Source organism: Dromiciops gliroides, chromosome 1 (genome assembly GCF_019393635.1).
Source record: "Dromiciops gliroides isolate mDroGli1 chromosome 1, mDroGli1.pri, whole genome shotgun sequence".
Lineage (NCBI taxonomy): Eukaryota > Metazoa > Chordata > Mammalia > Microbiotheria > Microbiotheriidae > Dromiciops > Dromiciops gliroides.
The window spans coordinates 749,603,066-749,627,616 of record NC_057861.1 but is presented as its reverse complement, the minus strand read 5'-3'; the positions used below and the strand labels follow the sequence as shown (position 1 = coordinate 749,627,616).

General features: G+C 46.1%; 1 protein-coding gene and 1 non-coding gene across 3 annotated transcripts in view; one reads left to right on the top strand and one right to left on the bottom strand.

Moving 5' to 3' along the window:
• Positions 1–24,551, bottom strand: part of ARHGEF3 (Rho guanine nucleotide exchange factor 3) — a 305,070-nt gene that overhangs the window by 239,989 nt on the left and 40,530 nt on the right. The window lies entirely within an intron of this gene.
• LOC122737641 lies at positions 15,964–16,072 on the top strand. Its single transcript, XR_006354455.1, has one exon. It is a non-coding gene; the product is annotated as a U6 spliceosomal RNA (small nuclear RNA).

Sequence of the window (24,551 nt, the reverse complement as noted above, 5' to 3'; positions counted from 1 at the left end):
TCAGTTTACTCACATGTAAAATGAGCGTGTTTGAAACTCGATGACCTCTAAGATCCCTTCTAGATCTAAATCTATAATCTAATCAACCAAGGGAATAGCAGTATATAAAACCTGGCTGGGTAGGCATGTTCTTCCCATGTTTCCCACTGGGGGGAAGCAGTGAGCGAGATTTTTAACTGAGAATCTGGTGACAAAATTGGATGTTCACAAAATAGAAGGAAAAAGGGGGACAGAAAGGTTTGGGTCGGATGTGACTGCAGTTAGACGTTTTTAAGTATAGCCTGTGGGATCCCGGCTATGTAAGTAATAGTAAATGGGGCCAACAGTGGACATAGGCAGACTAGGTGCCCACCTCTGCTTAAGAAGCAATACCCTAGGGGCTACTAGGTGGTGCAGTGGATAGAGCACCGGCCCTGGAGTCAGGAGGACCTGAGTTCAAATCCGACCTCAGACATTTAACACTTAACTAGCTGTGTGACCCTAGGCAAGTCACTTAACCCCAGTTGCCTCACCAAAAAAAAAAAAAAGAAGAAGAAGCAATACCCTAGAATCTCCTAAAATCACAGCTTTTTACTGAAAGTGAGTGAAGGTCAGAATTAACAAGCCTGGGGGTAAAATGCAAATAAATTGGGTGGTAGAGATAAGAGAAGTGCGAAGTCACAGCCTCCCATTAACAAACACTGGAATTAACTCAAAGGGTTAGGGAGGAGGAAGGGGTTTAGGGGATACTGCTCTAGGAGAGCCTTTGCTCCCATGGTTAGGGAGCTGCTGCCTGCAAGGCAGAGAGCAGGATCTGGACTTGCAGTTAGAGTCAGAGGGTTGGGGGTGCTGTTTAACCATCTAAGCTGTAATAAAAGGGGTGGGGGGGTGTTGGCAGCACATGAGATGATAAACTGTGTAAACCATTTTACTACTTCTTTCAGGGATAGATAAACATCACTGGCCCCTCTGAAATGCAGTTTCCTCAACTATAAAATGAAGACTTTGGGCAAGAGGAGCCAAGGGGACCCCTCCATGTAAAACACTGAGAATGGCTCAGTCATATGAGAATGTGATTCCACCTGGGGAGGGAGAAAGGAAGGGAGGGAGGGAGGGAAGGAAGGAAGGAAGGAAGGAAGGAAGGAAGGAAGGAAGGAAGGAAGGAAGGAAGGAAGGAAGGAAGGAAGGAAGGAAGGAAGGAAGGAAGGAAGGAAGGAAGGGAGGGAGGGAGGGAGGGAGGGAAGAAGGAAGGAAGGAAGGAAGGAAGAAGGGAAGGGAAGGGAGGGAGGGAGAGAGGAAGGCCCAGGGTCCTGGCCAATAGGTGGGAATTCCAACCCAAAGAGGTCAAGGAGTAGGCTGCAAGGGAGCAGCAGCCTGGGGCAGGGAAAAGAGGCTGCTCTCCCGGGAGGAGGGGAGGAGGTCGGGCCAAAAGCCGGCTTCACCATTCCGCTTGGGGCCAACCCTGACAATTAAAATAAAGTGGGAATCAGGAGAACTTGGCAGCTCCCTCAGACAGGCCTGTGCAGGAGCTCCAGGCGGGTGGGTGGGCCCCCACAGGCACCGAGGGGAGGGGTTTGAGGGGGCTTTATGGAGAAGGGGCCACAGAGGCCAAGGTCAAGCTTTGAGTAAAAGGCGGGGGAGGATGCAACCCAGTCTATGATCTCTCTCCATGCTCACACAACAGGCTCGAACCATAAACGCCTAAAATCTGGAGATCCGGTAGATCATCTGAGCATGGATGAATTAAGGCAGCATGAAGTGATAGGAGGTGGCAGGGGGTGGGGGGAAGCCTTGGCCCTGAGGATCTGGGTTCAAACCCCACCGAGGCCCCTTATTAGGGGTACAACCTTGGCCAAGTGAATTCACCTCCCTGTGTCTCCTGCATTGTCCTTCGGAGTCGGATGGAGGTGTCAGACTGAAAGACTTTCAAGGTCCCTCCTCCCTCTGTAACCAGGATCCTATAGCCTATGACATCCTGGACCTCAGTTTCCCTCATATGTCAAATGAAGGGGATGGCTTCTGAGCTCCCTTCCAGCTGTCAATCAGTGATCCTCTGAAGAATCATCCCGCTCTGACCCTAAATGCGCCTCGGACTCCAAGTGTCTCCACTCAGCCGCGAACCCTCATGGCCTCCGTGTCACATCCATTCCATGTCCAGTGCCAAGATTTCTGGAGAATGCCGAAATTTCAGGGGGAGTTATAAAACCTTCACTTGAATCTTTTACAATTACACATATTCTGGGGTAACCTGGGACGAGTCACTTCACGCTTTGGTCCTCAATTTCTCCAACAAGCCTCCTTCCCCTTCATCTCCCCTTCTCCCTGCCCTCCCCCCTCGCCAATTCTGTTACATCTCAGAGATTAGAATGGAATCCGACGGGTCTCACCTCCCACCCACTGCAAGACCCTGCTCCACAACATCACATGCACACTCACAATACTTCCAATGACAGAGACCTCACTATCTCACAAGGTAACAGACTTTAGCAAAGAAGCCAGGTCAACCCCTCCCTCCCCGAATGACTCACAGAAACTAACCTGGGGTCCTTAAGAAAGGATCAGCACTAGGGGCAGCTAGGTGGTGCAGTGGATAAAGCACCAGCTGTGGATTCAGGAGGACCTGAGTTCAAATGCGACCCTCAGAGACTTGACATAACCAGCTGTGTGACCCTGGGCAAGTCACTTAACCCTTACTGCCTCCCCCCCCCAAAAAAAGGATCAGCACCGACATAACACAGCTTGTGCTTTCCGTGTCGATTTTAAAACAAACATTAATTTAATTGTTGTGGGGAAGGGGGAATAGCTGGAACACTTTTTTTTAATTAAACACTTCTGTCTAGAGCAAAAATCTTGGAAGCCTGAGTTCGCTGTGGAGGCGCAGCCTGATGGCTTGAGGATCAATTTCTGTGCTCATAAATATTCACTGTTTAAGCCCGGCTCGGGAGCAGGGCTTTGTTCTGGGAATCAGCGGAACTCACTTCCCAGCCAACAGAAACAGCCGATCGCTTTTCATGGCCTCCCTGGCCCCGCTTTGTGAGCCGGCTCCCAGGAGCTGACGCATCGCGGTCTCCATGGCGACGCCAAGTGTGTGGGGTTTGTTTGCTCTGAGCTCACTCATCGCCTGGGCTCTCTCTATTGTCAGGGGTCGGAGCCCAGGCAGGCAGCGGACACTCCAGGCTTGTTGTCCCAGGCTAGCTCACACTTCCTTCCTTCCATTCTCCCTACAAGGGAGATTTGGGGTGTCTTTGCAGCGATCTGTATTTTGTGGGGTTGTGGTAAATTAAAGTAGAGCTTTTTACTCCCTCCCCCAGGGGGATCCATTTCTTTTAGGGTCTGGGAGAGGGAGTAATAGGGTCCTAGGTCTGGGGCTAGAAAGGTCCTCATTTGACACCCAAGGAGGCGAAGTGACCCACAAATAGCGTCCAAGGCAGGATTTGAACCCAGGGTCTCATATTCTTTACACTTCACCATGCTGTCTCCCCAAACAACCATTATTATTGTTGTTGTTGTCATAGTAATGACAATAGCAGTTAGCCTTTCGAAAATGCTTTAAGGCATGCGAGTATTAAATACAGCAATCATTTTATAATAAAGGATGACATAGTTGTAATCTATATTATTATAATATCCATCACAATAGCCATTAACCTTTAGAAAATGCTTTAGACATGTCATTATTAATTGCAAGAATCATGGTTATAATATTACAATACAATTATACATTGTATATTATAATGATCATAATATCCATCACAATAGCCACTACCTTTTAGAAAGAGGTTTAAAGGATGTGATTATTATTCATCATAATTATAAAATACGCGATATTAGAACTTGTATTATTATACTAATAACAATAGCCATTAACCGTTAGGAAATGCTTTCACGCATCTAATTATTAATTGCAATAATCATTTTATTATAATAATAATAGCAGTCAGCCTTTAGAAAGTGCTTTAAGGCTTGCAAAACACTATTTATGCAATACATAGAATCTAAATTGACCAATTTCATTTGGTCCTTTATGAAGTGGGAGTCATTATTTAATATCTTCATTTTACAGATGAGGAAACTGAGGTTGAGATTACATGACTTGCCCAAGGTCACTCAGCAAGTGATTTGAACCCAGGTCTTCTGACCCCAATTGCAAGGCTCTATCCACTAGTCACTGGCAGTGCAGGACACCTTTCATCACCTTCTCCCCTTTGAGCCCACAGTGACCCTTTATGACAGGTACCACAGGTGCGATTGTATCTGTTTTACAATGGGGAAAGTGAGGTAAGATAACTTGGCAAGGATCACACGATGAATAAATGTTTGTGGTGGCGTTTGAACCCAGGGCCTTCCAGATTCCAAATCCAGCCCTCTTGCACCACCGGGCCACACAGAGACTGCAGAAAGACCCAGTGTACATTTGACCATTGGATGCTTTGAGTTCCAGGATCTTCAGGCATACTCGATAAGGAAGGGCTTTGTGATGTGTGCCAACCTTGGCACAACATCACCTCATTCATTCAGAGGCTACTGTACCACTAAATGTTGAAAGCCCTGGGAGGTCATCCAACCCTCTCCTTTTCAGAAGAAAGAATGAGGCTGCCTTCGCCAAGGTCACTTCCCAGATGTTTCCACCAACACTAACCCCTCCACTTCTCCTTCCTTATCTGAAAACTGGACTGCCCACCCCCTCCCACACACTCCCAGAAACCAACCTGGGATAGGGCAGCTTTGACCTTCTCATGCCCGTTCTAAGCCTCCTCGGGACTTCTTGGATCCCTCCTGCCTCGCCTCCTGGGTACCCTCACACGTTGTCTTCTACATTAGAGTGGGAGCTCCCTGACAGCAAGGAGTGTGTACCTCACTCTTACTTGTACCCCCAGGGGCTGGCACAAAGGGAGCATGTAACAAACGCCCTATTTATCGGAGTATCAAGGCACGAACTCAAAATCCTCCCCCTCTAAACCCAGGGCTCTTTTTCCCTATATGGTTTTTTCCAAATTTGGACAGGGATGAGGTAGAAGTTCACCTTTATATTACCCTTGTTAATACAGTTAATTATGTAAACCAGAGTTCTGACCAGCATCTGAAATGACCTAAGGGAAGATATATGCTGATGACTTCTATTCCTTAAAGCTACACAGCCCCCCCCCAAACCCAAACCTGACCTGATTCCAATGACTGTGGCAGGGAGAAACAAATCTGTGCATAGCATTGTTTTTGTTTTATCTTTTGTTCTCGAAGAGAGCCAACGTAGGTATTAACTACTTCTAAAATGCCTTTAAAAATACTGGCCTGCTCCCAAGTCCATCCATCAAGACTAGCCCTGGGCTCTTATAAATATTAACCCTGCCAATGGTGCAAGAAAATGTCTTGTGGGGGTATACAAGTGGTCGTCCAGGTCCAGAAAACGAGGATTCTGGGAAAATTGATTGACCAACACAAAAAGTCTCAATAAACAGCATTAAGAATGCCGACCAGGGGCAGCTAGGTGGCGCAGTGGATAGAGCACTGGCCCTGGATTCAGGAGGATCTGAGTTCAAATAGGGCCTCAGACACTTAACACTTACTAGCTGTGTGACCCTGGGCAAGTCACTTACCCCCCAATTGCCTCTCACACACAAACACACACACACACACACACACACACACACAAGAATGCTGACCAGATAAAATCCCTCATGGGAAGTCCTGTGGATCAGCTGTTGGGCAGACATGGGATACATGGGATACATACCCAGCCTGTGCTTCTACCTCCTATCAGGCTAATCAAGCTGAGATAGTTTTATTGTGGTTTCCTGATTCCACAATTTATCCTATTTAAGGCTTTCTGTAGTTAGTTTGTAATCTAACTAGCAAAAACAGTGGAAATGGTGACCCTATGCTAGCCACAGACGGGAGAGTCTGCACAGAATGTTGCCCTGGCTTCCCTCTGTGGTTATCTCCAATTTGTCCCCTTGTTACAAAGTTGCTCCCATGTGGTCTCCCCAGCTAGATTTTGAGTTTGCCTTGCATTGTTGTTGTTTTTTGCAGGCCAATGAGGGTTAAGTGACTTGCTCAGGGTCACACAGCTAGTAAGTGTCAAGTGTCTGAGGAGGTCACATTTGAACTCAAGTCCTCCTGAATCCAGCTGCCCCCTGCCTCTCTGTATCACCAAGTTCTTATCACAGTTCCTGGCACACAGTAGGCATTTAATGAATGCTTAATGACTGACTCTGACCTTCCCAGTAATGTCTGAAAATGTCATCATGACATCTTTGGGATGATGACTACAGGTGGAAATCAGATTGGTCTGTACTTGAGCCTCGATGGCACCAGTCAGCTAGGTGTAACAAGGAGATAGAGTTCTGGGCTTAGAGGCACCAAGACCTAGAGTTTGAATTTTCCCTCTGCCACCAACTAGCTGTGTGACTTTGGCAAGCACAAGGACCTCTCAGTGCCTCAGTTTCCCTATCTATAAAATGAGGCGGTTGGACCAGATAGCACCTGAGGTCTTTTCCTTCTGTATTTATTATTATATCATCATCCATTTTGTTTCTACTTATAATATTTATATTTTATATATATGTATTTTCTACATTGTTAAATATACATTCATATGCTATAGGTGCTATGGAGTTATATTTTATTTATATAATTTGTATGTATATTTTATATATATTATGTTGTGTATTGTTTTATATTCGATATTCATATATTAAATATGTGAATATAAAATGTATTGCATAATGAAACATTATTAAAATCTGTGTATGTTACTTATATGTATAGTATTTTGATGTTATTTTTAATATTAATAATAATGGCAACTGCTAGCATTTATGTCGTGTTTTAAGGTCTGTAAGATATTTTCCTTATTTTATGTCCTTTGCTCTATGATCCTCCCTCCTATCTGTTTCTTTTTTGTTTTTAGTAAGGCAATTGGGGTTAAGTGACTTGCCCAGGGTCACACAGCTAGTAGGTGTCAAGTGTCTGAGGCTGGATTTGAACTCAGGTACTCCTGACTCCAGGGCCGGTGCTTTATCCACTGAGCCACCTAGCCGGCCCACCTCCCTCCTATCTGTCCAAGACAGATGTACTGTCGTGGTGCATAGGCTCTGTGGGATCTCCTCTATTTCTGTGGCAAACGCCTTTGGACAACACACATGTCTGTTGAACACCTCACCTGACATCACCATTGGAGTGTGGGTGAACAAGGTTATTTCTCTGTTGGGTTAGCTTCAAGGGATCTTGAATGATTCTGGAAGAGCACCTTTGGTGATGCTTTGCTCTGGTGGATCAAATGTTTATCTTACAACCAACAAGCAATCAGTACAATGGGACCTTGTGTTCCCCATATCTCTGGGTCAATATTGTGATGGTAAAGTGTGGTTCTCTTTGGAAGAGCCTGGGGAAAAGCCTTCCTGGCCCCAGTTAATAAGGCCCTTATCTAGGATTCCCTCAATGCAAAGGGAGATGACTCTCATGAAAATGCCAGCCTAGGGAGCAGTTTTCCACCACGCTCCTCCCAGGAGCTTAACCTCTAACATGCCATGGCTCCCATGCTTTCCTGCCTGCCTGCTGAGGAGACCATCTCGCTGGCTGAGGACATTCCTGGCAACTGATCTGTGCTGCCTACACTTCCGTGGAAGATGATGCCTTCTCCTTCTCTCCGTGTCTCCTCGGCTCCTGCAAAGAGGGTCAGCTTGGGGCATCCTCACCCTTCCCTAACTTGTGCTTAACTAGCAGTGAAGGGGAAACAACTCTCCGCTCCTTTCCTATGAAGACGGAGTCCAACTCATTTGATTCATGGTGTTCAGTGCTTGGCCATGCCCGGTCTTCCTTAGGGTCAACACAGTAGATAAAAGCACTGGGCCCTGAGTTCAATCTGGCCTCACTGACTAGCTGGGTGACCCCGGGCAAGTCACTTAGCTTTGGTTTGCATCAGTTTCCTCAACTCCAAAATGGGGGTGAAGACAACACCTACTTCACAGGTGTTGTGAGGATTAAAAGAGTTTTTGTGAAAGCACTTAGCACGTGCCTGGTTTGCAGCAGGTGACTAATGAACTCTTGTTTCCTTCACCAACTTGTTGCAGAAACCGTTCAAGGGATGCAGGCATCGGAGTAATCTACAATTCTTTGGTCTCCTTTGTTTCTTTCATTCTTTTTTTTTTTTTAAGAGGCAATTGGGGTTAAGTGACTTGCCCAGGGTCACACAGCTAGTGGTAAGTGTCTGAGGCTGGATTTGAACTCAGGTCCTCCCGAATCCAGGGCCGGTGCTTTATCCACTGCGCTACCTAGCTGCCCCTCCTTTGTTTCTCAATCCTAGACAATACTTTCCAACATTTTTCTCACCAAAAAAAGAAAGTGAATTACTTTAATGCGCCATATTTATTTTAATAAAGTATTATGTTCTCTGTTCCTGATTTTAAAAACTGTTGTTAAAACAGTTTCTATTTCTCTAAAGAAAACCACCAAATGGAAATTGGTTTTTACTGGTGGGTCACTTTATTGCTTGGCTTGGGAGCTGTTAGGTGGCAGTATAGTGCACAGAGCATCAGGCCTGAAGTCAGGAAGACTTATCTACATGAGTTCAAAACCAGCCTCAGACACTTAGTAGCTATGTGACCCTGGGCAAGTCACTTTGCCCTCTTTGCTTCAGTTTCCTCATCTCTAATGGACTGGAGAAGGAGGTGAGCAACTACTCCAGAATCTTTGCCAAGAAAACAGCAAAGGGGGGAGGGGGTGGTGGCTAGGTGGCACAGTGGATAAAGCACCGGCCCTGGATTCAGGAGGACCTGAGTTCAAATGCGGCCTCAGACACTTGACATTTACTAGCTGTGTGACCCTGGGCAAGTCACTTAACCCTCATTGCCCTGCAAAAAATTTTTTAAAAAAGGAAAGAAAGAAAGAAAACACCAAATGGGGTCATGGAGAATTGGACACAACTGAAAACAACTGAACGACCACCCTGATAAATTCATTGGTTTAAGGGAGACTGGGTGAGATACCTGCCCACAGTAGATGAAACAGCTACAAACTGAATTTGCTCTGGCTGAATTAACTTAAATCCAATGCAGGGGCCCAAGATAACTCAAGGACTCTGCCCTCCTTACATTGGAACAAATGTGTCCTTACAGGCCAAGAAAGAGCAATTATTATTCACATTTGTCCTTGAACCATTATCTATTTATTGGTTGGCAACATTAATTTTGGCTCCAGCCCTAAAACATGCAGATTTGCCCATTTTTCCTTTTGGGTCAATTATTCCCCGAAGCTGTTGATATAGCAGTACAAGGCCCTTCCTCCTGAAGGGTCAGCTAACAACACTGGCACCAGCCCCATCCAAGCCCAGCACGGAATTCTGAAAAGGACACTTCCCAGGTAACAAATGGAACTGTCTTCTTTTCCTAACATTTTCTCTAGGTTCAGAAATTCGGAAAACCCACAGCCCATGGCAAGGGAGTGATATTCCCTTTTGTGCCAACAGCATTAAACCCAAAGGTCTGGGGAAAAGTACCTGTGCTCTCAATCCAACCTGCAGATGGTGGACCATCAAAATCCAAAGCTAAGCACATTTTACACACCGCTTGGCAACTAGCAGACAGGCTGATGAATTCTGCTTATGATCCACGCTTGAACTTTTCCTGCAAGGCGGCTTGGCAAGAGGAAAAGTCATGGAACCTACACAAGGTGTTCAATACTTTATTTCTTCTGGTGGCTTCTCTTTCTGAGTACAAGCCAGTCGGCAGCCCACCGAGGCCTCCCAACTGTCTGTCTTTCCCACTGCCTCTAGGGATCTACAGCAGATACTCAGAGCCAGAAGGGAACTCAGAGGCCTCTAGTCCAACCCACTCAATGATGAGGAAACTGAGGTGAAGAAGATCCCGGGTCCCAGAGAAAGAGCCAGATCGGGGCATAGAGGCTATTTAATGGACCCGTTCATTTTAGAGGTGATAAAACAAGGCCCAGGAGAAGTGAAGAGATTTGTCCAAGATTACACCCGTAAGTAGCAGGGCTGGTTTTCCTTTCATTCAGCCAAAGAAAAAGACAGAAGCCAGGGGCAGCTAGATGGCACAGCGGATAGAGCACCAGCCCTGGAGTCAGGAGTACCTGAGTTCAAATCAGGCCTCAGACACTTTACACTTACTAGCTGTGTGACCCTGGGCAAGTCACTTAACCCCAATTACCTCACTAAAAAAAATTTTGAAAAAAGAAAATGAAAAAGACAGAAGCCTGAAAACCACGGAGATGCAGAATCCACAAACCCAGAACTGGGTTCTAAGCCACACACCCAAGTCCAGGTCCAATAATCACCACACTCAAACAAGACTTCACCAAACTATCCATCAAAAGGAATGTATGTAGTCGAGTCACAATTGAGAGAATCCCCGTTATCTTCCCGGTGTGGGGAAATGTGATTTTGATGGTTTTCTAGTTCATGATTTGAAGATACTTTTAAATTATTTTTTTTTTAAATACTAAATTTAAGAAATTAAATTTTTTTTTTACAAAAGGGTATAGAGACCTTGTTGCCAAGTATTGTTTCCCAACTAAATGTGGTGTGGACAGACACAGAACAAGCAGATGAGATATAACAGCAGATCTGTTTACAGAAGCAGAAACAAAAATCCCGTTACTGGGACAACAGGATGCAAAGCCAGCAGCCAGAGGCCCAAGCTCAGAACAGAGCCTCTCCAAGTGATTTAGGTGTGGGAGCCTGGCCAAGACACTCACTCCACCAATATAAGCCTCAGTTTCTAAAATAGTCATTAGCATTTCCACAGCCCTTTGCAAAGTGCTTCATCATCCCACTAGAGAAGTTAACACAAGGTAGGTGCTGCTCCCATTTAACAGATGAGGAGACAGAGGCTCCAGAGGACGGTGGCACAATATTCACGATGGATTAATATACAAAATGTAAGGCATTGTAACTAGTATGCTGCTGATTCAGTGTTCGACTTGAACCCGGGCCTTCCTAACAGTGAAGCCAGCTCCCTTCTCCAGTTGTAATAAGCGTTTAAAACAAAAAGCCAATAAATGGTGACCATTTTGCCTGAGTTGAGAAAATAAAGTCATCCTTTCCACGCCCTACTCTTTGGTCACTGGATCACATAAGAAAGTGTATAGAGGCAGCTAGGTGGCGCTGCAGTGGATACAGCACCCGCCCTGGAGTCAGGAGTACCTGAGTTCAAATCCTGCCTCAGACACTTAACACTTACTAGCTGTGTGACCCTGGGCAAGTCACTTAACCCCAATTGTCTCACTAAAAAAAAAAGAAAAAGAAAAAAAGAAAGTGTATATATAGAAACCCTCTAAGCAGCATTAGAGGAATGGGAGATAACATCTTTGAGAACCCAAGTTAGAAAAACACCTGCCCTGCCTGAAAGAGGCCCCAGATGGTGATGCCCGGGCCACACCCCCATCCTAGCAGCCTGAACTATCTCCCTGTCCCATTCCAAAGGGCCAGGAGGACTCCTGTTGTTAAACAGCCATGCAAGAAATGCTGCCCCAGGGGCAGCTGGGTGGCACAGTGGATAGAGCACCAGCCCTCGAGTCAGGAGGACCTGAGTTCAAATCCAGTCTCAGACACTTGACACTAGTTGTATGACCCTCTTAGCTCCTAAGTCTCAGTTTCCTCATCTCTAAAAGCAGACTAGTACCACTTATGGAATCTACCTCACAGGCTTATTGTGAGGATCAAGAGGAGTTGTCAAGTTCTCTATAAATATCTATAATTATTCATTCTTAGGCAACTAGGTGGTACAGTGGATAGAATGCTGAACAGGAAGTCAAGAAGACCTGAGTTCAAATCCAGCTTAAATACTTATCTGTGCACACCAGGGCAGGTCACTTAATGTCTCTCCTCCTCCCTCCTTCTCCCTCCCTTTTCCTCTCTCTCTTCCTTCCTCTTCCTCCTCCTTCTCCTCCCCCTCTTCCTCCTTCTTCTTCCCCCCTCTCTCTGTCTGTCTCTGTCTCTGTCTCTCTCTCTTTCTCTGTCTCTCTCTCCCCAGCCCCTACTTAATAAGGTGTCAGGAGGTAACAATATATAAAGCACTTTGCAAATATTTCAACACTGCCGAAATACTGCCATGCTGCTCAGTACTGCAGGCCTCCTGGCTGGCTCTGTGTCGCATGGTTGCCCGCCCGCCCTTCCCACCCAGCGCCCAGCCCACGGCTCACAAGGTTGCATGGTTTCAATGCTTGTTGAATCTAAACTGACTCACTTTAATCTCACGTTTATTTTGGCTCCTTAGATTGGCCATAGGTTCATAAATCAGCAACATGAGAGATTTATTTTCCCCAAACAGCTTGAAAAACCAGTAGTTCCTGACACCAGAGGACAGGACATGTTATCACAGTGGTTACAAAAACACTTCCAACGGTTCTGATCGAATTGTTTCTACACAAGGAAAATGCAGTGTGTGTGCATGTGCATGCATATGTGTGTGCATGTATGCATGCATGTATGTCTGGAGGGCATGTATGCACGTGTGCACGTGTGCCTGTGCAGTGTTGATTTTAAGGCACCCCCCAGGTCTGCTTACATCAAGATCCTGCTTAGAAAGTTACATTTCATAATGAAAAAGATGAGTTTCCTCTAAAGCCAAGGTAATTTTTTTTTTCTCCAGACAGGATTCCTTTCCTTTTATTACAGCCACAACAGTGCTTCACAAATAGAGGCAGGAGGAGCTGGAGTGTCCCCCAGTTAAGCATCTTTCCCCTGTGGGAGGCCCTCTTTGGGGGAGCAGCCCGTCCCTCCACCAGACACCTAAGTCACCTTCCTTCCCCAGGCCTGATGTGGGTAGCACTGGAGTTCCATCAGGGCCCTGGCTTTTAGTGTTTCTGGTCACTCTATAGCTCTCCTCACTAAAGAAAAAAGGGAAGAAGAAAGGAAGGAAGGAGGGAGGGAGGAAGGAAGGAAAGAAGGAAGGAAGGGAGGGAGGGAGAGACAGAGAGAGAGAGACAGAGCAAGCTTCTCCCCATCCATGAGCTCTGAGGCACCCTGGATGCTAGGGAGTGAGCCTCCTTACCTCCTCTGCCCTCAGCTGGCCACAACCAGTCATTTATGGCTTCACTCATGCCAAGGGCTCCCTCCCAAGCCCCCGCAGGCAGTGAGTGAGGGGGGTTTGACCTGTCTCAGGCTGGCTCATTAGCTCTGCATGAACGGTGCCCATGCGGAGCAGGGCAACTCCCCACCCCGAGTCCTGGGCTCTAATGCCCTGGGCTTTGCTAGGAGGGAAAAGAAGCGGCTGTGGCCAGCCACTCTACCCAGTGACCAGCCAACACAGGGATTTTCCTGGTTAGTTCTACTCTCAGAAGTTTGCCAAAGTGAGCTGAACAATATGAATTCTTCAGCCTGGGTGTGGTGGAAAGAACCGGACTGGCCTCAAGTCAGCTCTGGGTTTTCTGGTCCCTGCTCTGCTGCTGCCTCCCCGGGTGACCCTGGGGAGGCTGTTCCCCATTGCTGGGGCCCTGGCCTCCTCCTCCTCCTCCTGGAGGCCCCAGCATCCCAGGAGCCCCAGTGTTACATCCCTGCACAGTAAGGTTTGGGAAGCAGGGCATTGTGGGATGAGGGAAAAGGCCTGGGTTTAGAGACTGGAGCAGCATATGGCTTAACTCCCCCATGTCTCCCTCCTCATCAACCTCTCCCTGGCTTCCTAGAAGACTCAGCTCAAAGGCTGCCTGTGGCCCAGCAGACAGACCCTGGTGCCTGGAGCCAGGAAGACCTGAGTTCAAATCCAGCCTCAGACACTTACTAACACTATAACCCTGGTTAAGTCACTGGACATCTCTCTTCCTCAGTTTCCCCCAACTGTAAAATGGAGATAATAGCAGCACCTGCGTCCCTGGGTTTACACCAAGTGCTCTGCAAACCTGAATATGCACCATAACCCTAGCTCTAGGTCAGCACAGAATGTAAGTCCAAGTGTGATCTGTGACTAATAAAGCCTCCCACACAGCTTTCACACGAGCTACCAGGGGCCATTCCACTGCCCAAGGGAGGCTGGGCCCAGATACCAGAGGCCCAGCCAGTGTCCTTCCACTGCCCACAACTCAGGGGTCTGCACAAGGCCCTTCCCCCACTGCCCACCCAGGCCACGCCCCACAACTGGTCCAGACGTAGGCGAATCTTCAACAGTTCCGTATTAAGTACTTAAAATATATTAAGTGATTATCACTACCAGACGTGAGATCCTGGAGTTCAGGGACCATTCTGTCTGCTTGTGTGAGCATTCCCAACATTCAGCTCAATGCCTAACATCATGTAATGAATCCCTCTTCCGTCTACGTCATCATCAATCACTAGCACTGACACAGCCCTTTACATACATTATCTCACTTGGTTCGAATCTCACAGCCACCCTGTGAGGTAGATGACATTAATATCTCCATTCTACAGATGAGTAATCCGAGGCTGGGACAGGCTGAGTGATTTGCCCGGAGAAGCATAGCTAGTAAGTGTCTGAGGCAGGATTTGAACTTGTGTCTTCCTGACTCTAATTCCAGCAATGCCAAGTCAAGGCTCACTCCAAGAGCATGGAGGGCATGAGTACAATTAATCAGCAGTTATTAATTAAGCACCTTTTAGGTGCCCAAGCACTGTGTAAGGCACTTTGTGACATCAAAAATGAAAAGTGACCTAGGGACCGTGCCCGAAGGATGCCAATGAAGAGAGATGCAAATGGAGTGAAAAGAAGGGAAGGTCAAAGACTCAGCCATGGGCAGCCCAGGCCTCCCACTGGCATTTGCACAGTACTGAGAGGAAGGCCCCAGCCAGCCTCCCACCGGTTGTTTGACAGGAGGCCATGGAGGGAAGTGGCACAGAAGAGCTGTGACTTGGGCTGCTGGAGCTCGGGATCCACTGGTAAGCGCCCGGCTCTAAGCCCGACCCTCCCCACCAGACATATGGCCACCCAAGGCCTCCAGTAGCTGCCCCTTCTGGTCTCTCAAGGAGAACGCCTAACCCTCTGCTAGGCCTAGAGCAACGGGAATCCCAGTAGGGGGGTGGGTGGCCCAGGCTCTGGGGAGACTGAACTTGCAAACTGCTCTCCCTGGGTCCTCTGAGTGACTCAGCTCAGACCCTTCTCCCATCTGTCATTATCCACGGCTTGTTGGGTCACCCCAGGCCATATGGAAGTATGAACATGGAACGTCCTCTCTCTGGGCAGGGCTTGTTTTTGAGGAAAAACACCAGCATCTGCATTTGATTTCTCATCTGGATGGGATTAGCCCAGGGAGAACCCCACACCAATCCCCAGGAAGAGGCAGGAAAGTCAGTTGTGCTGTAATGGGGATTTCCTCTCTTCTTCCAAAACCCACCACCAGGAAGATGCTTCATTAAGGTCAAGAGAGAGGCAGCTTCCTTCAGCCTCCTGGCTCTCCCTCCCTATCAATGTTCATTGTAAATTCAGATTTGGACAAAACCAAATACTGCCACAAATCTGTATTCATCCTCCTGGACCCCTAAGAAAGGACACAAGCTCCACAAGCATTTATTAAGCACCTATTATATGCCAGTTGATATGCACAAGGCAAGAATTCTCAACACTGGCTAGTCAAGCAATTTTCTGAAGGGATATTGAGAAAGCTCAAACATACACCCCTAGACACAAGCGCACACACACACACAAACTTTCATACCTTCAGTGCTTAGCATAGTACCCAGCACATAGTAGGCACTTAATGAATGCCGGTGGACTTGATGGACAAGCTTAAATACCAAAATCGATCAATGATCTCATCTATTCCTGAGTTCCTTCCAAGGATACAGAACACACCCTACCCATGCCGGCCCATCCTTTGACATGCTTATCCCGTGTTCTCCCAAAAGTTCCGTCTTTTTCTCACTGGTTATAAGTTGTAGACTACCCTCTGTGTAGTGCCCATCTTTCATTCTTAGAAGAAGCAGTGTTCCAGGTCTCACTATCAAAAAGTCCTTTGGAGAGAACGTCAGTATTGGAAAAGTGAGCCAAAGGGTAGAGAGAGCTTTGCAATCTCCTGAAAGCTGTTCTCGCTTCGGCGGCACATATACTAAAAAATTGGAATGATACAGAGAAGATTAGCATGGCCCCTGCGCAAGGATGGCACGCAAATTTGTGAAGCAATCTCCTGAAAACCAAGCCAAATTGTTTCTCCTTTTGTGATTCAACTCTGACCTCAGCTATTTGTCTGTCTACACTCTTTGTTCCATATTTACATACTGTTGGTTGGGCAAGCTCTACAGAGAATCCATCCAAATGCATGGAGAAATCTGGGAAAGACTATTTTCCATCCACTTGGTCTTCTCTGTATGGATGGATAGACTATATTCCTTTGAGTGATTATGGATTACATGTGGGTGATTATATACCACATACATACATATACATGGAAATACATGTACATATACATATGTGTGTACACATGCCAAATGTATAAAATTATTTCAAGATAGTTACAGATATAGAGGGAAAGTTGTGCAACAAAATGAAATGCATGTAGCATCACCAGAAAGAACTGGCATCAGTGGTCTCCAAGGAAGGAATTGATCAATCCACAATTATTTACCAAGTCCTTCCTACACTCCAGGCACTGTTCAAGGTGCTGGAAACCCAAGTCCAGAGAAGTGGTTTTGGTTAATGTTTTAATATTCTTTATGCTCCCTGGATCACCCTGGGCATTTTTTAAAAAGCAAGAGCTTTGACAATTATTTTTTTTCAATAATTTTACAGCATGTATAATGGACAAAGAGTCAGCCTTAGATCCAGGAAGACCTGAGTTCAAATCCTGCTATGGACATGATTCTGAGTAAGTCACAACCACTCAAGGGCCCAGGTAGCTCTTTAAGACTCTAAAAGAAGGGAGGGAGGGAGGGAATGAGAGAGGGATAGAATTTGGAACTCAAAATTCTAAATAAATAAATAAATAGACAGACAGACAGACAGACAGACAGACAGACAGACAGACAGACAGACAGACAGACAGATAGATAGATAGATAGATAGATAGATAGATAGATAGATAGATAGATAGATAGATAGATAGATAAATGTTTCAGAGGAAGGAAAAAAAACTCTAAAAGAGTAGGATGCTGACCTTGCATGGGGAAGGGAATTTCCTCAACCCCAAGTTCCCTGTATCAGTGAAATAACTGGTCCAGTCCCTATTCCAATGAAATCCATGATGGAGGTAGTCCCTCCAATGGTGTAGATCGCAACTCATCTCTGTCCACCTATCCTGTGTGAGTTTTGTTGTCCATGGCTTTCCATAAATCTGCCATACATTTTCTACCCAGCAGGCTGCGAGACTCCCCTGAGTTTTATCAACAGACAAAGAACTAGACAAAAAACTGGGTCCAGATAGAAAACTGAAGGAGCCAATTGGGCTGAGCATCCATTGTCCCTCACTCTCACCCTCTAACCAGTCCGCCTCCACTTTCCATCCTCCCTCCTATTTCATCGTCTGGAAGGTGCTGCAGCCTCCTCTTGCCCGCCACATCCTCCTCCATGGCCCTCTGGATGGTCAGCAATTTCCCTTCTTTGGAGAAGATTGTATTAGATTGTAAGCATCTTGAGGACAGAGACTGTCTTCTGCTTCTTTTTGTATCCCCAGCACTAACCACATTGCCTAGCACGTAGTAGGTGCTTCATAAATGTTTACTAATTGACTATCCCTTCCATAATTTGTAGCCATGCACCACTAGGAGAATACTGGTGCTGGGGCATCTAGGTAGAGCAGTGGATAGAGCACCGGCCCTGGATTCAGGAGTTTCTGAGTTCAAATCCAGCCTCAGACACTTGACACTTACTAGCTGTGTGACCCTGGGCAAGTCACAACCCCCATTGTCCCACAAAAAATAATTAATTAATTAATTAAAAAAAAAAAAAAGGTTTTATTCCTTATCTTGTACATCTATTTGACCAGCCAGCTCTCTGATAGTTCTGAAAGGCTGGATTATAATGCTGTGGTAATTCAGAAAAATGGGTGACCACTTAAGGTTGAAGGGGCCAGAAAGAGTTCTAAGGAGGGAGGGGGCCTTTAGCTGAACCTGAATGGATGCTCAGAAGGAAGGAATGAGGGTATGGCTGCATGCAGAAGGTATAAGTCCTTTACACTCAACACTTCCAAAAAAGAATGTCCTCGTCTGGAGATTTAGTTATACTAAAAAAGAATGACGACGTGGAAATTCGAGAAAGGAAGTTACATGAAGTATAAAATAAGTCTTCATAATCTAGCCACTAAGCGTGACTGTGACAATTTTGCCAATTCTCCTCCTTTTTTCCTAGTTATGCTATAACAGAAAGGGCCCTGGTTATGTAGCAAAGACCTGGGTTCAAATCCCACCTCCACCACTTGGATGACCTTGGGCAAATCATTTAACCTCCCTGGGCCTCAGTTTCTTCATCTGTAAAATGAGGAGATCAGAGTAGATAGCTTACTCTAAATCAATGATATGCTGATTAATGATCAGTGACTGATACTGTCTGTTCCTCCCAGCCTCCTCTCTCCTCTGACTGGAGGGCTGGAGGGCAGAGGGCCAAACTCCCCCCAAAGCCTTGCTTTGAAATAGAAGGCAGAAACTGGACTCTTAGCTCGCCACTTGGCATCTGCTGCTCAGCCTGGTTTCAACTCCATGGAACATGAGTTTCATCCCCTTTCCCTGCCTCCTTTAGACTGTAAACCCCTTGAACACAGAACTGTCTTTCTTCTTATTAATTGTAACCCCAGTGCTTGACACAGTCTGGTACATAGTAGGTGCTTTATCCAGATTGATTGAATTGGATTCCAGAAGTCATCTAGACCAATCCCCAAGTTAAGGAATGAGAGAAGGGAGAGCCCAAGAGATTAAATGATTCACCCAAGGTCACAGTGTCACAATCCAAACTCATATTATTGACCCAAGTTCAAGTACTAGCATTCATTCCTCAAATAAAGACCCCTAATGGAAACTAAAATACAATCTCAGGGGCAGCTAGGTGGCACAGTGGATAAAGCCCTGGCCCTCGATTCAAGAGGACCTGAGTTCAAATCCAGCCTCAGACACTTGATACTTACTAGCTGTGTGACCCTGGGCAAGTCACTTAGACCCAATTGCCCCACAAAAAGAAAGAAACAAAGAAACAAAGAAAGAATCTCAGAATTCAAACTCTCAACAAGCATTGCTAAGTGCTCACTATGTGTTGGGCACTGGGAATGCAAACATATATATTTTCAAACCCCCTCCATTTTACAGGGGATGAAACTGAGGCAAACCAAGAGCAAATTGACAGCCCCAAAGCTTAATGTCACTGACGATTTCTCCTTGCCTTTCACAAGCGCTAGTGGCCCTAAATACTTTCCTCTTTCCCCAACTCTCCCCTGTTTTTCTAAGAACCATCTCAGGTCCAGAAAGACAAATTACTCGTGCCCCCCCCAACCCCGCCCCAATCTCTCCTGGAGATCCTGATAGTCAGGGGGAACAGGGTGGGTCTGGGGGAATGGTTCTTTGATCTCCTTTCTCCAGATGACCAAAGCCTACGGCCCCAAACAGCTGCCCCTAAAAATATACCTCATATAGTCATATGGAATGCATGTGCAGCTGGGCTTGTCCTGCCTGAAGCACTGGGGACAGGACAGGGGTGGGGGGGGGGTGCCGGGGGCAGGCGGGGCTGGCCCAGAAATACTCCAGCTTCCACGAGGAACATTATACCCCGAGCCCATCTATGGGGAAGAATAAGAAGATGGAATGGGAAGGAGCCTCATGAGCTCTCAGATGGTGGCGCATCCTGTAGTGCTTACAGACTGAAATAGCATTATGATAATATCGCTGATCTCACACCATGGCAATAGACATAATGACTGGCTCAAGGCTTCCCTCACACCTTGGGCACAAACAAGAGGAAAGTCTGCCCAATATAGATACTCGGCCCATCTGGCTCAGGGGAGTGAGCATGACTGGTGCAGCTTCCTGGTGCCTCAAGTACAAAAAGCCAGAGCCTCCTCTCTGACTTCTGAGCAGTGCACCAGTGTGGCCAACTCGGAGGCCCAGAAGCAACGGCCAGAGGAATCAGTGCTGGCCCCTGGCGGGCCGCCCTTGGGATGCCATGATTCAGTCAACCTCCTTTTGTGAGGCAGTGGCCAGTGGCTCCCATCTCGTTCCAGCTTTGAACCTGAAGCATCAGAGCATCTGCGGCTTACAACTACAGACACTGCCTCACCAGAGCCCTACCGATAACTAGAGGCATCCCTCCTCTCTTTGCACTTAATTTTCTTGGTCCAAATGCCGTTATTCCATCAATAGAGAGATCCTTTTGTCAAAACCTTTGCACCAAGCAGGAGCTGGTCAACAACTCATCAGCAAACTGAGAGTGTCTGGGGCACTGAGAGACGTCAAATGACCCACCTCCCTCACTCAGAGGCCACCCTTCTGTCCACTACACCTAGATGTCTCTATCCATGCCATTTTATAGAGAAAAATACATGATCAGCCTGTGGACACACACCTCCCACTACTTACATCACACAATTATTTCCAGTCTCAAATGAATCAACGTCTAAAAGCTCTTTGTACCCATAAAGAGCTGGCGTACTATAAAGCCCTTTATAGATGGGAATTATCATCATTCCTGTTTGGAGCAAAGAATCAAAGGTTAGAGCAAACGAGATCCTGTACACTGGGCCCTCTGCAAACCTTACGGGGCTCCACACACGAGAGCCATTTGCTTTTCTCCTTCTCTTCTCACATTTGCTGGCATTCAGATGGAAACGCTGCTGGGACAAATCTCTATCCCACTCATGTTGTTTTGTGCTTAATGTCCAGATAACTACTAGGCAGACCTTATGGGACAAACATGTTGCAATGCCAACTCATTTTCTGGAGGCTCAGGGAAGGCATCCTTGGGAATTCTCCTGCAGCCCACAGGGGAGTGGGCTCCCACATGGGTTTGATTTCTTCTGCTGGGTCTCTGTGCTTTTTATTCCACATAAACTGGAGCTCCTGAGCATTAGGTAAGGTGGCATCTATTCTAAAGTTCTCAAATTTTTATGGATCAGTTATGTTTAAGGCAACAACTTCGTCTGGGATAATGCTCTGGTCGCAGTACAGTCGATTACTTGACTAAAGGATATTTGGGAGTTAGCTAGGTGGTGCAGTGGATAGAGTACCAGGACTGGAGTCAGGAAGATTCATCTTCCTGAGTTCAAATCTGGCCTCACACACTAGCTGTGTGACGCTGGACAGGTCACTTAACCCTGTTTGCTTGTTTCCTCATCAAATGAGCTGGAGAAGGAAATGGCAAACCACTCCAGTATCTCTGCCAAGAAAACCCCACAAGGGGTCAGAGTTGGACACAACTGAAATGACTGAACAACAACAAATTTGTAGTGCAAGGATTTCTTGCAATTAGTTTATGAAGGACAGGGAGCTTCTGGAGCGTTCTGGCCAATTGTTACTCAAGAGAGGCTAAATTCTTGTAGCCTGCAGTGACATGCAGCTCATTTCCTACCCTTCCTAGTACAAAATCTGCTCTGGTTTTCAAAGGATAACCCTTCCATAATTTCTGCTGGTGATAGCCTGGCCTATGTCGCTATCATAAATCTCTGTTTCTGTAAATAAATCCCCACCCTTCTGACACCTCTGCCTGCACTTATTGCTCGATAGGCTCACGATCATTACCTATCCAGGCCCTTTTGGTTCCAGTCCTGAATCTTAGCTGTTTCACACCCTCCCTCCAGATGCGAACTCCTTTTAACTACATTTCTGAAGTCCAGGGGTGCCGACTTCTTTTCAGTCTTTACCGCTGTTGTCTGCAGCGGTGTCTGATCCTGGCATGTTTCTGCCAAGTTTTAACTGGTTCATCATCTCGGAACATCTATCAATTCCCTTTCTCTTTTGTGAGGAAGGTATGAACCGTGCTTTCCATGTCTTGGGGTGATGGACCTGGGCTCTGTTAACCATGGACAGATTTTTGTTTTAATGCTTTCTGGATCTATCGCCATCACCTTCATTATTATATCCATTGAGGCATAAAATAGGAGGGCACTTGTCAAATGAAATACAGTCGGGGGCCATGCTTCCTTCCTTTATTCTCTCCCTCTGGGGCTACCTTCCTCCCCTTCCTCCCCACCCCCCACCCCCGCCTGCTCTGGCTTATCTCTCAGTCACCCTCAGAGGCAGGAGTGATCTATATAAAGAATGAGCCAACAATTTTGATAAGCAGGTGTCGGGAAAATGATGATGATCTCCTGCTACTCAGTTGTAGACAAGGGGGTGGGGGAGGACAAAGGGGACCTTGTGTCACATCCTGGCTGTGTGACTTTTGGACTTTTTTTCCCCTAAGACAGACAGCCCAACGCTGAGATGTGAGAAGTACCCCTAAAAGGGAAAAGGGATCATTCCAGTGCGAGCAGCTTTAATTCCCTCAAAAATTCTCCATGTGGAGTTTGCTCTTAAATATCTTCCCAATAATTATAGCAGATAAGGACAGGATGGCCAAACCCCCAGATAACGGACCCTCTTCTCTCTCTCTGTCTCTGCCTCTTTCACTGTCTCTTGCTGTCTCTCTCTCTCCTCTCTCTGACTCTCAAACTGCATTGGTAGGAGTAGGGCAGCACTTCCCGCCTGTAAATGAGCTCCCTTCTACCAGTCCTTGGAAAGAATCCAGCCCCCATCCTGAAAAGAAAAACATCAGCTGACTCCCTTTTGTAGTAAATATGGGTAAACTGCCACTGCTCTTCCTTGCCCAACCGGCCAGTTGAGACCAAAGAGGAACACTGTCCACATTTAAAACAAAAGCAGCCACCCCAGCAGCTCGTCTTGGTGCCTGGAGCCCCCAGTTCCCAAACTGAATTCCCTCCCCAGCTGGAGCAGCCCAGCACTCGAGGACACCCCGCCCCCCTGAACTTACAATGATATCAAAAGTTGAAACAACAAGGTTTCAGTATCTTATTGCAGCCAACTCTCCTCTTCTTTTCCCTCTGCGTTCACGCCTGCTCTGAGTCATCAGTAAAAGCCCCACATTGTCCAAGACATTCAAACCGGCACAGCAGTGACAATGTCCTATTCACGATCCTCTCTGGAGGCTCAACTGCTCTGGGATGGGCCCTGGACAGTTAGCTGAGGACGAGCACACACGTTCTAGCTCTAAACAGTTTTTATGACTTTCAGGAAGACTAGGAGTGAGAGTTGGAAAGGGCAGGTCACAAGAGCAAAAGAAATGCCAACCAACACCCCCCCCACACACACACATACACACAGAGCTACTGGTGGCCCTCGACAAAAATTTGGTTTGGGAAAGAAAAAAATCAGATGAAGAAAAAAAACAACAAAATATTTAAAAGTATAAGCATAATGAAAAGATGCAGTGCATTAAAAGTAACTAGAGCAAAAATGCCAGGAGCCAAATTAGAATTTTCTCAAAGCACAAATAAAATGGATAATAAGGAAGAAATTAAATAATAGTGAAGGATCTGGAGATGAAAGAAACGTGCATTATTAAGAAACCTCAGGATAGGAAGAAAATGAAATCCAGCATTTTAGCAAAGTGCCTGACAAATAGTAGGTGCTTAATAAATGCTTCTTGTTTGGACTTGACTCAACAAATTTAGAAATGTCTATAGACATATAGGTTAAATGAAAAGCAGAATTATTTTAGCCAAGAAAAAGACAGTGAAAACAGCATTAGGGTCAGAAGAATGAGACCACAAAATTATTATAATAGAAGAACCTATGAGAAACAGAGTCCCACCACCCTATTTCAGGAATGCCTGCAAGAGAATTTCCCCGGAATGTTGAAAAAGAGAATTTAGGAACAAAAGGAGAGAATGAACTTTTTCTCAATGACTTGGGTGAAGGGATGGTCATGAGCATGTGGATTCAAATCTGAGGACGGTGCAAAGGGAGGCTTTGCACCTGGATCTCAGGCTCAGGATTAAGACACACCCAGACAGCCTGGAATACTGGGCTAAATACAGTAACATGAAATTTCACAAACAAAAATGAAAAGTTTACATGTAGGGTTTAAGAAGTCAATCTCACCAGCTAGGGAATAACATTGTGATGATTAAAAAGGTTCAAGGGACACAGTTTCTGGGTAATTTAATTATTTTATTAATTAGGCCAGCAGGTTATTAATAAAAGGATATTCATTTGGCCGTCTCTCTTAAACCAAAGACAATCCTGGCAGGGAGGGCTCAGGACTTATGTGTTCTTTGGGAAGAGGGATGCCAATCAGCTCTGATGGGTAACACAATGAAAGGTGGGCTATCTTAAAATGAGGGGCTGAGAATGACACCCTGTCACTCCTGCATTGGAAGTCTTATCCCTATACTCAGACTAAACTGCCCCCACCCCACCACCCCACCACACACACTTTGGGCAATCTTATCAAAGTATTTATCCCACCCAAACGTGAGGAGAACACAATGGGCTTCCCCATCTTAGATTAAATTCCTTATAAGGTTGGGTAGGGTCTGACCAAGATTGAGGAGAATTAATTCAATCTCATGATCAGACAAGAGACTGAACTTTTTACTTTTTAAAATCAGGACGTTAGAAGAACGGAGAACTCTGGATCTCCCCCAATTACTGATTATTTTTTATTGTTTTTAATCTTTTTTTTTTTTTTTGAGGGGCAATA